Below are 12158 nucleotides of genomic sequence, written 5' to 3' on the forward strand. Positions count from 1 at the left end.
CCTGGACATATAACAAATGTCAAACAATGGAAATTCCAGGTAGGAATATCGACAAAAAAGGGGGGCAAAAAGGAGAGGAGCTTTTTTCTTCACCCCCCTGGCCCAGAACCTCCTGACACTGTGCCTGTTGACATTCTAGTCCCTGCGCACTCCACCAGACAGCATTCTTCTCTCTCCCCACCTGTACACCATACCTTCCACTTCCCTGCCCCCCTCCAGATTGCTACTTGCATCCCACGTGATGTTTCATTCCGGCCCGAGATTCTGGAGTTGGCAGTCGTGTCTGCGTGAGGTGTGTTTGCATGTGTGTGTGTGTGTGTGTGTGTGTGTCTTTTACTGATGAAGGCTGTGCCCAAAAGCTATATGTAAGTTTCTTTTAATTGTGCCTGTCTGCAAATTGACATGTCGCCTTAATGGTAAGTGGCAATCTGTCTTTTCCTACATATAACAAATGTGTCATCCCCATAGTGGAGGCTTTGAAGGAGCATTACTTAATACCTGTTGCTTAAAATGTCAGCTGCTACTGTAGACAAGGGTGAGCCCATAGCAATACTGTCATACTGTTCATAAAATTCACCTCTACATTTGAAACAACTCCAGCAAAGACATAATTCGGTTAAGTTGCCATTCTTTATACCTGATACTGCGTTGTTAGTAAACAAAGATTTCACAATGAAGCTTGCAAGGATGTCACTTGCAGAAGTCTTCACCTTGAATGTAATTTCTAAAATATGTTTTGAACCTTTGACAAAAGTATTTGTTTTTCCAGCTAGATGTCTCAGTTTTTCCAGATCAATAACTTGCTAAAAAGTAAGTTGGCGAGTTAATCTACTCACTATTGGTCTCAAAGGACACAAATCATTGTGTATCTCGGTTAGGTCATACATTCTGGGTGATAATAGAGCTATTTGATAAGAGATTTTTCACCTTACGAACAATTCTGTTCGTCAGGTTGCTTTTTAACTTGCAATACACAAGGTCAGCTAATAGTTGTTCAATTTCTTTTGGTATTCCAAAGTGTCTCTAACAACTGTAGCGTTCCCCTCATCTGCTTTTGTCACTACAGTGCTTTCGTTTCTCATGAGGTCATTGAGAACTTCCCTTTCCTGTGCCAATGTGTTGCTTTTGTGCGGTTTCAATTTCCGTAGAATTCTCAACACATCTACATCTACATCTACACTCTGCTAGCCACCAAGTGGTGTGTGGCAGAGGGCACAATTCACGCCAAAGTCATATTCCACCACCCCCTCTGTTCCACTGGCAGATCGCGAAATGACTGTCTGAACGCCTCAGTATGAGCTCTTATTTCCCTTATCTTTGAATAGTGATCATTGTGTGATTTGAAAGTTGGTGGTAATAATATACGCTCTACATCCTTGGTGAAGATCGGATTTTGGAATTTAGTGAGCAGCCCCTTCTGTTTAGCGCGCAGTCTATCTGCAAGTGTGTCTGTCCTCGCTTATTTGGTCTGATCCTTTGGAAGAGACAATGAGGATGTTTCAATAGCACTGATATCTTCTTGAATGGCAATTCTCTTAGAAGTAGTAATGAAATTTAGATCTCTGCCTAGAACTGAGATGGCTGCTTGAATTGAATTTTATTGGATCTTGTAGGATTACATGGCGTACAGTGAATGTACATGTAATATAACACATGTCAAATATAGAAAACACTCATTATCACATACTTCCTAACCATTTTTCTTACATTCTAACATCAATGATTATAAGTAACAATACTTACAAATTTAATATGTTAAATACTCTTCAGGACTGTAAAATTCCTTTTCCACCAGATATTCTTTGAGGTTCTTCATACATTGATGTGCAGTTTTTTAGGCGTACTTCATAGTAATTCGATACCTGAGTACAGGGGATATTTTTGAAGCATTTTCTGTCGGTGGTGCGTGCTTCATATGTCATTCTTCCTTCGTGTGTTGTGAATGTGTACACTAGCACTTGTAGTCCACTCTGCACTATCTTTTGTGACATTATTATAGTTTTACACTGTATGCGTACAAGGATGTAAAAGTATATCTAAAAACAAAGATGATGTGACTTACCAAACGAAAGTGCTGGCAGGTCGATAGACACACAAAAAAACACAAACATACACACAAAATTCAAGCTATCGCAACCAACGGTTGCTTCGTCAGGAAAGAGGGAAGGAGAGGGAAAGACGAAAGGATGTGGGTTTTAAGGGAGAGGGTAAGGAGTCATTCCAATCCCGGGAGCAGAAAGACTTACCTTAGGGGGAAAAAAGGACAGGTATACACTCGCACACACACACATATCCATCCGCACATACACAGACACAAGCAGACATTTTGAAAAAATTATGAAAATGAATTTAAAAAAATGTCTGCTTCTGTCTGTGTATGTGCGGATGGATATGTGTGTGTGTGCGAGCGTATACCAGTCCTTTTTTCCCCCTAAGGTAAGTCTTTCCGCTCCCGGGATTGTAATGACTCCTTACCCTCTCCCTTAAAACCCACATCCTTTCGTCTTTCCCTCTCCTTCCCTCTTTCCTGACGAAGCAACCGTTGGTTGCGATAGCTTGAATTTTGTGTGTATGTTTGTGTGTCTATCGACCTGCCAGCACTTTCGTTTGGTAAGTCACATCATCTTTGTTTTTAGATATATTTTTCCCACGTAGAATGTTTCCCTCTATTATATTCAAGGATGTAAAAGTTAAGATGTCTAGTCTTTTGAAGCAGTTTCTGCATATTTCAGAAGTCTTTCTTCTTAACATGATCCTGATTGCTTCTTTTGTAATGTGAACACCCTTTTTATTTCTTGAATGTTTGTGTTTCTCCACACTGTCACTCCATACTGAAGGTAGATTCGAAGAGTCCGTGGTATATACTGTGCACAGAAGCTATTTGTCTGCATACTGTGATAGCTGCTTCATTACAATATGATGGAGTTGAGTTTCTTACAGACAGAATTAATATGCTCCTTTCATTTCAGCTCATTATCCACAGTAACATCTAAGAATCTAGTGGATTCTACTTCTTCCAGTCTTGTTTCTTCCAGCTTCTAAACTCATGTGCACAGCCTTCTCTTCAGTTCTGTACACTGCATACATAGTCATTTTTAGGTTTATAACAGGTCCATTTTCAAGGAGCTGTTGAGCTGTGGTGTTTGCAGATGTGTATGCTCATCACTCAAGCTGTACCATCCTTCTTTTCAAGACCGATGTCATTAACAAACAGATTAAATAGCAATGGCCCCATTACAGATCCCTGTGACATTCCACATTTGATGGCTTTGGTTTCTGACTGATAAGCATTCCCTGTTGCTACATGTTGTTTCCTGTTGCATAAGTATAATTCTCTCCACTCACCTGCTTGCCCTCAGATAGTTTTCCAATTTCCTTATCAGTATATCAGGGTCAATAGTGTCAAATGCTTTGGAGAGATCCAGTAACATTGCAGATACAACTTGTTTTTCATCTAAAGACTGTATAGTATATTGTGTAATAACCTTCGTGGACTTTAAAAAAGCATTTGACTGTATCCATAGACCCTCAATGTTGAATATCTTAAGAAATTTCGGGCTCCATACAAAATTAATCAAATTGACAAAACTCGCCTTAACCAACACTGTACCAAAAGTCAAGTTCAGGGGGGAACTTTCTGAGCCAATCATCATAAAAACAGGTTCAAGACAAGGAGATCGCTTGGCACTCCTGCTGTTCAACTGTTCTTTAGAATACAGAATGAGGGAATGGTACAAAATTAACCCAAAGAACATCCAAATTGGAAGACCCAAAGACAACATAGGTTTCAATTGCCTAGGGTTTGCTGATGACCTCGCTCTCTTGTCCGTCAGTATTCAGGAAACCAAACAACAAATTATCTCACTACAGGAAATAGCACAGAAAATTGGTCTTGGAATATCCTTTGAAAAAACAGTCATCATGTTAACTGACCCACCACTCATAAACAAAATTGTAGATAAATTTAAATATCTGGGAGAAATCATAACATATAACCTCAATGAAAAGCCAACATGGCATAACAGAATAAACAAATTGACTAGAGAATAATATATCACTAAGAACACCTACAACAAAAAGAGTCTGTCAATAGCAACAAAATTAAAACACTACAAAACAGTCACTCAACCAGAAGTAACGTACGCAAGTGAAACCATCTTCAAAACAACTAACACTGCACAAATAGACAAAATACTCGAAATAGAGAGAAGACTCATCAGAACGTGCATCAACAAATTGTACCAGAAAGATGGACACTGGAGAGTAGCTACAAATGAAACAGTCTAGAAGGAAATAGAACCGGTAATGAGTACAATCAGGAAGTAACACATTTCATTTTTCGGACATCTAATCAGAACACCAGAGAACAGGATCATCAGGAGAATAATAGAAAAACTGTGGAATAGTAAGTGTAGCATTAAGTGGATTACAGAAATCAAGGAAGATATGGATGAGCTAAAGATTACATTGGAAGACCTAAGAAACAAAACTGACAAAATCAGGAAACTCACAGGCAAACAAACCAGATTACAAACGAGAATCACCAAACAGACAATAGGAAGGGTGATTTCCTATGGAGAAAGAAGGCTGAGATCTGAGAGAATGAAGAAGTACTGGGCTGACAGGAAACTGAAAAATTCTTTGTATAAAGTTGGCTAGAGTGATCCAATGAAGGCCATAAAATGTAAATAATAATAATAATATTAATAATATTCTGTCAGACTGGCAATCGCTGATTCTGTAGATTTCCTCATTCTGAAACCATGCTGTGTTGGTGTAAGAACATTGTGTTTGTCCAGATAATCTATCACACATAAGTATATCCAGAATTTTTGAGAAACCTGCTATCAGTGAAAGTGGCCTGTAGTTGGGGGTCATTCTTATCGCCTTTCTTGAACACTGGTAGCACCTTGCTAATCTTCTGTTTCTCTGGAAAAATTCTGTCTCGGAAAGAGCTGTTTGCTATGTCCAGCAATGGTGAGATTATTTGCTGACTTACTTGCTTTATTATATGATCTGATATTTTGTCATCACCAGCTGATTTCTTGGACTTTAGTGTTTGTATATTTTTCCTCAGTTCATCCTCTGTGACTGGTTTCAAGAATATGGTTGTGCTTGATTTTTTTTTTTTTTTTGATAACTCAGTAACCTTCTTTTGTAGACTATTTCTTTCAAGTTTTAAATCCTCTACTGCATTTATATTGTTAACATTGAGTATGTTAGCTATCTCACTGTGTTATCTAGTTTCACTGACCTCATACGAGGGTTGGAATTTAAATTGTGGCAACTGTTTATTCACAACTGATACAAAAAGTGTTACATGTTTGCACCTGTTACTGTCCTTCAAAGTAGTCACCAGCATTGTGTAGAACTCGTTGCTAGCAATGTGGAAGGCATAGTATACCATTAGCAGAGCCTGTTCTGTTGATGGTGTGAACACGGGTTTGCCTTTCTTCAGTCTGTATTTTAAGACATAGGGTCAATACTGTTACGTGTATACCTTCCTACCCTTCTCCACATCTGAGACTCATCAACGCTGCGGTCAGCTTCTACCTGTTTTTCCAATTCGCCTGTAAATAATGTGAGAGAGTATTTTGCAACTGTGACTTCTGTAATACTTTCACCTGTGAACACCTGCCGTCTTTGAAGTTGCTGCAGTCTTCTAGCAGCTTAATTGTATTCTGGCTTTCTGATACACACATCTTCAAACTGTGGACCTCACAATGTGGTGAGGTGACTTACATGCATCAGTGATGCAGGCAGCTGATGGAACCATATTGGAGGGTTATCTGTGGAGAGGCCAGACAAATATATGGTCCCTGAAGTGGGATTGCAGCCTTTTCAGTAGTTGCATGGGAAACATCCAGGAGGACCGATAGATCTAGCATTGTAACGTTAACCATGAAACCCTAACAGTACTGTGGGGAAAACTTAGGCCAGATTACGTTCGGTCGTCCACACATCGTGTTCTGTCAGTCTTTACCTGAGGGAGCCTTGGGGAACACAGAATGAGTCAAGTTGTGCATCAGTAACTGGGAGCTGTTGCTTCTTTACAGCATGCTAGTGAAGAATTATGATCATTGCTAACCTACTAACACAAAAAATTATCAACATTCTTTCTTGATTACTTCGTATATGTTTAAGGGGCAATCAAATGAAAACAAGGCTGATGGAAAAAGTAAGTAAACTGTTTATTATTTAAAAAGTAATCAACATAAATGTTTATTCATTTATGCCACTGTGAGATAAGCAGGTCAATTCTTTCATCGAAAAATGTTAGCGATTGCCTTCAGAACCGTGAGTGTACATGGCGTGCAGCTTTTCGTCCAAAACAAATTGACAGCCACAAATTTCTTTTTCAGGACTGTGGAGATTGAGACTGTAAGGAGGATGTATAAGGGATTCCCAGTGAAATTTATGCACTACAGACAAAACAACCTCAGCAAGATGAGGATGGACATTATTCTACAACAGAATGGCGCTGTCAATCAGCATTCTTCGGTGTTTGGACTTGATGGTGCATATCAATTTTTTCAAAGAGTCCACATACCAATGTATGTTAATCGCGGCACAGTGTCAAAGTCAATAAGCAGAAAGTCAGTAAGCAATGGGGCCTTGCAGTCAAAGAAAAAGGTAATCATGACTTTCTCAGAGATGGCGTGCACAGCTTTGGCCTTTTTCGGTGGTGGTTGTTGGGACGTTTAAGGGGGACTAAACAGCTAAGGTCATCAGTCCCCCATTCCAAAAAAAAAGGCGAGACGGAAATGCACGAAGCAGGTAAAACCCCAAGGGGAAGGAGACTCCCCCCCAGGCCCTAAAAGGACACAAATGCGGTAACGAACACTACAGACACGAAGACACCAGACAAAAGGAAACAGAACAAAAGAAGATGACTGGAGACTGGTTGACTGACCACGACAACAAAAAAGGGAAAGAGTCAACCAACCGACTACACACTAAAATCTGCAACCAAATATGAGAGACGTGAGGACAAGAGACACACAAAGGGAAAGGTGCAGGACCACTCTAAATGGAACCATAAAAAGGACTAGCACGGATAAAATGTAAAACACTGTCAGCCGTGGAGGCATCGTCGCATAAAATCAAAGGCAAGGTGCCCGGGAGATTAAAAGACCGCCGAAGGGTGTGCAGTCAGGGACACTCCAATAAAACGTGGGTGACCGTCAGCCAGGACCCACACCGACACAGGGGGGGATCCTCCTGACGCAAAAGATGGCCGTGCGTCAGGTATGTATGGCCGATGCGGAGCCGACACAGGATAACAGACTCCCTGCGAGAAGACCGCAGGGAGGAGCGCCACACATCGGTCGTCTCCTTGACAGCCCGCAGTTTATTCGGGGCTGTCATGCCACGCCACTCAACAGACCACACCCCAAGCACCTTACGGCGCAACACCAGCTGCAGGTCGCGAGCTGTGAGGCCGATCTCCAAAGCTGGGGCGTCGATCGCCCCTTTGGCCAGCCTGTCAACACGTTCGTTCGCCGGGATGCCAACATGACCTGGCGTCCAAACCAAGACCACCGAACGACCAGAGCGGGCAATGGCGGAAACAGACTCCTGAATAGAGGACACCAGAGGAGAAGAGGGATAGCAGCGGTCGATGGCCTGAAGGCTGCTCAGGGAGTCACTGCAGATGACGATGGACCTACCTGAGCAGAAACGCATATGCTCAAGAGCGCGCAAGATGGCCACCAGCTCTGCAGTAAAAATACTGCAGCCAGCCGGCAAGGAGCGTTGCTCAACATGGGCAGTGTGAGCAAAAGCGTAGGCAGTGCGACCATCAACCAGGGAACCATCAGTGTAGACAGGCTCACAGCCCGGAAATGAGGCAAGGAACGCAAGAAAACGGCGACGGAGGGCCACAGGCGGAACCGTGTCCTTAGGTCCCTGTACCAAATCCAGACGGACAGACGGCCGGGACAAACACCAGGGAGGCGTAGGTGTACGGACCCGGAAGGGAGGCAGAAGAGGGAATGACCTCAGTTCCGACAGCAGGGACCAGACGCGGAGAGCTACGGAAAGCCCAGACCTAGGTCGCCGTTCGGGCAGATGGAGGACCGTGGCAGGGAAAAGCAGGCGACGATTGGGATGGCCTGGCGAGCAATGCACGTGGACAGCATAGTCGGCGAGCAGACGATGGCGGCGAATCCGCAGCGGGGGAACCCCGGCCTCCACCAGTAGACTATCCACGGGGCTAGTGTGAAAAGACCAGTGGCAAGCCGAACCCCACAGTGGTGTATGGGGTCTAACAATTGCAACACTGAGGGTGACGCAGACCCATAGGCCAGGCTCCCATAATCAAGCCGGGACTGCACAAGGGCTCTGTACAATCGCAGCAGCGTGCAGCGATCTGCACCCCAAGACGTGTGGCTAAGGCAGCGGAGGGCGTTGAGGTGCCGCCAGCATTTTTGCTTCAGCTGAGTAACATGAGGAACCCATGTGAGCCGGGCATCAAACACTAGTCCCAAGAAGCGGCAAGTGTCCACCACGTCAAGCAGGTGGCCGTCCAGGTAAAGTTCAGGATGAGGGCGGACCGTCCGACGCCTGCAGAAGTGCATAACTCGAGTCTTGGCTGCAGAGAACTGAAAACCATGAGTCAGAGCCCATGATGCTGCCTTGCGAATGGCGACTTGCAGCGACTTGCGGCGACTCCCGTAGTCGTGGAGCTAAATGAGACGCAGAAGTCGTCGGCATACAAAGAAGGAGACACCGACGACCCCACGGCTGCAGCCAGGCCATTAATGGCCACTAGAAATAAGGAGACGCTCAACACCGAGCCCTGAGGGACCCCATTTTCCTGTATATAAGAGGAACTGGAGGTGGCACCGACTTGCACCCGGAAAGAGCGGCGCAGTAAAAAGCTTTGAAGAAAAGCCGGGAGCCGACCACGAAGACCCCACTCATGCAACGTGGCGAGGATATGATGCCTCCATGTGGTGTCATACGCCTTCCGCAGATCGAAAAATACAGCAACGAGATGCTGACGTTGGGCAAAGGCCGTACGAATAGCTGATTCCAGCCGCACCAAATTGTCCGTGGCAGACCGGCCCCAAAGTTGCTTTCTGGCTCAGAATGGTGACCCCACATTTCATCTTCCACAGCAATACGGGATGTGAAATGATGGACTTCATCGTGATACCATTTCAGATGCTGCAGTGATGTTGATATTATGTTAGACTTCTGCTCCTCCATCAAGTAGTGGGGAACTCACAGTGCAAAGATTTTCCAGAACTTCAGATGCTCTGGCACGATGGCACGAGCAGTACCGTGACTGGTGCCAAACATGAGCTGAGTGTCTTCCATAGTCTGCAGTCGATCATTTGTGATGGCAACACCCACTGCAGTAATGACATGATGAACCTGACCTGGCTTACTGCTGTCTTTCAGTGATGCCTGACCACCTCAAAATTGATTATTCAATGCTAACATGTGCACATGCGATATACTGAGTTCGCCGTATACGGCAGACATTCAGGCACGAATTTCACTTCCCGACACTCCTTCCATAATCAAAAACTGCACTACACCTCGCTGTTCCCCTTTCCCTGAACACATGATTCACTGACCTCACATCGAGCACATCTGACAGACAAATGACACAACAGTGAATATTTGTGCTGTTCTTTCCCAATTTCCAGTAGAGAGCACTTCTAGACACACACGTACCTGTGTTACCAATGTCTATGCTTGCCTGTTATGTAATCTGTCTTAATTTGATTGCCCCATTATATATTAGAAGAAAAATAACTGCTTGCTTTTTTTCCTGTACTAGTCAGCTGCTGTTTTCACCCAGCACGCACTTCAAGCAAAGCATTTACAGTAGAATCTCATTAATCCGGCCTTGGATGATCCGACTCTCCACTTAGTCTGACCACACCATTTCTGATGTTCGCTTACATGCACAGGCCGCTGCTACAGTCAGGAGTGGACTTTTCGTCCATGACTCATTGTAAGCGATTGGAAATTGAGCCCAGTGACACGAGTGAGTGGATCAGCACAACTCACACTGGCTGCACAATGGAAGCAGAATTAACTGACGACAAACTCACTGATGCTGTAACTCGAACAACCAATGTGAATGAGAAAGAAGATGAAAACAACAAATACAATGAACATATGGCTTGAGTATCACATGTAGATGCTAAAAATGCATTTGATATAGCCCTTCAATACATTGAACAAATATCTACGTTTACCACAACAGACATTAGGTAATGCTGGAATGTCGCAAAAAATCTAGGTTGTCATCTGGTAATCTAATGAACATCCCAGTCTTTTGTCGTTCTGCTTAAGAACAGAACATTTTTTTACCGTGTGATTTCTTGGGTTTTAACAATTAAGTGCAAATCAGTTGTGTGTCAATGCAGTACTGTAATAAAGTATGTACAGATGTTAAATTTTTACTCACAGTAACAATATCTTACTGTACAATACATACGTATTTTACAATACAGACACTACTGTACATTACATTCCAATTAAAATTTTTTAGTATGTGAACATTTTCTTTTTGTTTTGTTACTGGAATATGGAGTAATATTTCAGATAGTATTTTCAGTTGAAAACTAAAGTTGTACTGTACCATATTGTGATGTTACGGGTCAATAAAAGTGCTCCTCTGATAATCTGATTGTTTACTGGAGTCAAGATCTATCTGACACAGCTATTAGACTCATCTGCACACTGCACCCTGAATTCGAACAGTCTGATAAATTGTGGCTAATGAGACATACCTTTCATTTGGTTTCGAATACCTGGGGTTCGTTCGGTGTTTGACCGGATGTCTACTGGCAGCCTATTGTGGACTTCCGCACACCAAACTATAAAACTCTATTCTGAAACCCAGAGCTGGATGTGTAGTCGGCACAAAATTATTTTTACTTCTAGTACCGCGATTATGAGCCAACAGCCTTGCCGAGGTGGTCACACTGGTTCCTCACTGAAGTTAACTGCTGTCGGGCTTGGCGAGCCCTCGGATGCATCACCGTACGGGTCTGATGAGTGCTGCTGGCAAGTGTGGTGCAGTCAGCCCTTGTGAGGCCAACTGAAGAGCTACTCGACTGATAAGTAGCGGCACCTGTCACAAAAACTGACAACGGCCAAGAGAGTGGTGTGCTGATGACCATATGCCCTTCCTGATCCGCACCCGGTAACACCTAAGGGCTGAGGATGACATGGCGACCGGCTAGTACTGTTGGGCCTCTGAGGCCTGTTCAGATGGTGTTTGTTTGTTTTATACTGTGATTATGAATTAAAGAGTCCATTTGAAGTTCAATCTTGTTAGCAAATACAATTAAAAAGTATACATAGCGGCAAAACAGAGTAAGAACCCCTAGGTTGCTGCACCTTGTTCAGTTATCAACTTAAATAAGATTTGTAACGCACACTCCTTTACAATAAATCCTTCACTCAAGTTGGCTGTACTGCCTCAGAACATTATGCCATAGGATGTTACTGAGTGGAATTATGGTAGGGATCCTGCATCTAGGTTAAAACAATGAGAGAGATTTCTAAGTGGAAAGCAGACAGAACTGATCTTTTTGATTGACTTAACTTCATTCTGGTGACACCTCAATTTATCATCAATCTGAAAGTTCAGGAACTTCATACATGGAGCCTCATCCAGTTATATGCCTACTGATCTACACCCCTGTGACCTGTAACCCATGTCAGTTTGCATCTGCATAATACAAGTTTCTGAAAGATTAAGGTTTAAGCTATTGACTGTGAACTACTTGTAAGCCTGTTCCATTATGGTGCTGCATGCAATTGGGCCTTTATCAGAACACTTGTCAACAGCAAATATTACAGCTATTGAATCATCCGGTGCCACAGGTAAATCATTTCTGCAGACCAAGAACACATGCCAGTCTGGTACTGAACCTTATGGCACACCATACTTCACTCTGAATTCGATCTTATTCCTGTTGTGTCATTTGCTAATTTCACCCTCATTTTCTGTTAAGATAAGAAAACATCCATTCAAGGGGAAAACCTTAATCAGCATATGGCACCATTTTGGTATCCCTACTGGAAGTTTATAATTACACACACAAAGTCTTGGCAAGATCACAGGAAATGCCACCATAATAATTTTTCATCTTTACTCAGGTGAATACAGACCGTAATTAGACACT

At 43.1% G+C, this 12158-nt stretch overlaps 1 protein-coding gene across 3 annotated transcripts in view; it reads left to right on the forward strand.

Annotated features, from left to right (window-relative positions):
• The window catches only part of LOC126418583 (histone deacetylase 3), a 41174-nt gene that overhangs the window by 27767 nt on the left and 1249 nt on the right, over nucleotides 1-12158 (forward strand). The window contains exons 2-3 of one of the 3 annotated variants that reach the window (XR_007575872.1): nucleotides 6363-6633; nucleotides 9794-10456. The exons of 1 other annotated variant lie outside the window; for it this stretch is intronic. The gene's annotated coding sequence lies outside the window, so the exon portion shown is untranslated. Of the gene's footprint in view, nucleotides 1-6362; nucleotides 6634-9793; nucleotides 10457-12158 lie in introns of those variants that run through there. One more of the 3 variants, XR_007575871.1, reaches the window with a different exon arrangement.

Source organism: Schistocerca serialis, chromosome 9 (genome assembly GCF_023864345.2).
Source record: "Schistocerca serialis cubense isolate TAMUIC-IGC-003099 chromosome 9, iqSchSeri2.2, whole genome shotgun sequence".
NCBI lineage: Eukaryota > Metazoa > Arthropoda > Insecta > Orthoptera > Acrididae > Schistocerca > Schistocerca serialis.